Raw genomic sequence first — 2,759 nt, forward strand, 5'->3', positions numbered from 1 at the left:
CAAATACCACTGGCGAAGTGGTTCTTAATGTCTCAGACGACGCAGTCCGTATCGATTTCCGAAGAATAGTCGACCTCCTCTTTTGTGCGGAGTACCACTTGGTTAGGTTTACTTTCAACACTGAGGCATCAACGCAGATGAGCCTCGTAGGAAATAATGCGACTCGGTTTTCTACAGCAGAATGACAGAGACGACCAGCTCACTGAGTTCACAAAGGATGCGCCGAGATGTGCATATTGCTGCTAAGAGACACTGAGCAAGGAGGCGCATACTGGAGGCTTTTTGGCTGGGAGGTTTTGAGACAAGCCTTCAGATTTACAAGGCAGCATAGCTGGACTTCTCGATGCGACAATGCGTAGCTTGTTTTTCGAAACCAATGAATAATGCACATAAAGGTAGCAGGACGAACAAGTGGCGCTTGTAAGTTTGTTCTTTTGCTCCTGTCTACGGTCCCCGTGTTTCTTAATGCGCTGTTTTAAACAATTTCAGGCAAAGCTTCTCTGCGACATACCCAACAACTGTGAGCAAAAGCATTTTTCAACTGGAAAGAGTTTACAAACGCCATTTTTTTCATATATCGCGAGATTTCACTATAAGAATCAATTTATCCGCGGATCTCTCCTTGACAGGCTTGTATTTTTTTTTTTGCAATTAACGTTTTTGCTATCGCCAAAAGTGTTTCCCGTTGGTTCTGTACGGCAGTCCTAACTACTCGATTCGAGGTATGGAAAAACTTTAAAAGAAAGGTTTTGCTACACATCGTTTGAATATACAATTACCTCACATATTTCTATAACAGCACCTTACAATTTTTCAATATTCAAAATATTTGTCCGAGAATATTGGACATCCAGGGTTCATCGGGGCTCCCGTTCAACTAGCGCCCCCGCACGGTCACTGCGAGCGGTGACAAAGGAGAGCCATGACGCCGACGAAGGCTCGATCCTGTGGGCACTAAAAAGTATCGGACAGGCACGGTCTGAACCTGAGCTTGGCATGGGTTTAATGGCTTTTCTAGCTACCCAATGCTCTGGGTATATCCTCAGACCTGTTACTACTTGGTAAAAAAAATTGGAGGACGCTTAAGCTTCGCCTTTGTTCCACAGCGTGTTGCAGCACTGCCACGGAGTCCACGGAACGCCATCGCCCGTTCGGCGCGACGTCTTTCCTGTTAGACAGATCGCTCTGCTACGTACGGTGAAACGGACGCGCGGAGCGGCAAACCACGTAGAAGCGCTGCCGGGCGCCTTGCCGAAACACGCGGGACTCATGTTGCAGTCGTAGTTCGTTGGCACATCGTTCTCGACAAACCCGATGCCACGAACGCCAGCATAGCTTCCGCGCCGAACGAACGGGCAGCAAGCCGCAAGCTTCGTGGTGAATGCGCCTTGGGAGTGCGCTGCGTTGTTCGCCGTTCACAGCGTGATACCTGCGTCCCCGCACGGCCCCACTGCGCCCGAACGAGACGAGCGGGACTCGCTAGTGTTCCTGCATATGCTCCCGCAGGGAGCAGAGTTGCGCGAAGGTCCGCCATCATGTTTTCGTCTGTGCGCGAAAGCCACCGCTCGTGCGCACAGGGGCTGCGTTCATAGGCTCGCTGTGTAGAGCGCTTGGGTTTGTTTTTTATTTGCGTAAAAATTGCACTCGATCGCAATTTTTTAAACGTAACGCCAAAAACTAATCTGTGATTTACGGAGGGCGTGCATACCGCATGAAAAAAAAAATCGCCAAAGATTAACAGGAAATTGTAGTCAGGACAAATTTACGAAAAATACTAGAAACGGGCTTCGAGGTTTTTTTTTTCCTAAAACAAGTAATTTCAGATGAACAAGCAGTCCCATTCCGGATGGAACAGCGTCTGTCCCGTCCTGTCTTCCTCTGTGCGCGTCTTAAGAAAAAAAAGAGTATTGCGATGAATTATTTTTTTCAGAACTAGCACCGCCGCGTGTTCAATGCGAGTTATGCACGGAAAATAAGAAAACGCATATCCCTAGAGCCACATTAAAATGATTCTGCAGCTTGTTACAGGCAAGCAGACTAAAGCAACAACAGTGCGTTGAACAGGCGAGTCTGACCTAACGAAACAATTTCGAACTCAGTTGCTTGCCTAAAACATTTTACAAAATGAAAATGTACCCCGTTGCTAAATGCAGTGAAATGACGAATCTTTAAAGGACCTTGAAAGTACTTTTTCTCATTGATATTATTACCTTACCTAATTTTTTATTAAAAAGCATCTTTTCAACTGTGTTATTAAGTCACATTTTGCCGCGCTTAACGCGACTCATTCTCAAAAGCCACTTTAATCGCCGACGCACTTCAGCCGCCGCACTTCCAAATGGCAGTTCGTAAAATGCTTTGCCGTTTCCAGTGAGGTTGCTGCAATTTGGCGCACTGCGCGCAGTGATAGCTGACGACTGCGTGGATCACTGCCACAACAGAACTCCAAACCTGACGCCACAGGTGTGCACGGTAAATGTGTGAAACGTAGCCGACAGCGAGGGCTCACGTGAGGCGTCGAGCTGACGAGAGTTCGCTCGGCACTGCGCCTGTGAAGTCAGCTTCCCCGCGGAAATGATGAACGCATGACGTCACAACAATCATGTGACCGCCTCTCGGCGAATGGCGTTCGGAGCGACGCGGGAAAACAGACGCGCAACTCTGCTCCTTGCTGGAGCATATACAGGAACACTAGGAGTCGCTGCCGTCTCGCGCTATCTGTTGGGGCAGTGGGGTACATCGCGAGGAGGAAGAGGACG

Source organism: Amblyomma americanum, chromosome 1, assembly GCF_052857255.1.
Source record: "Amblyomma americanum isolate KBUSLIRL-KWMA chromosome 1, ASM5285725v1, whole genome shotgun sequence".
In the NCBI taxonomy this organism is placed as follows: Eukaryota; Metazoa; Arthropoda; class Arachnida; order Ixodida; family Ixodidae; genus Amblyomma; species Amblyomma americanum.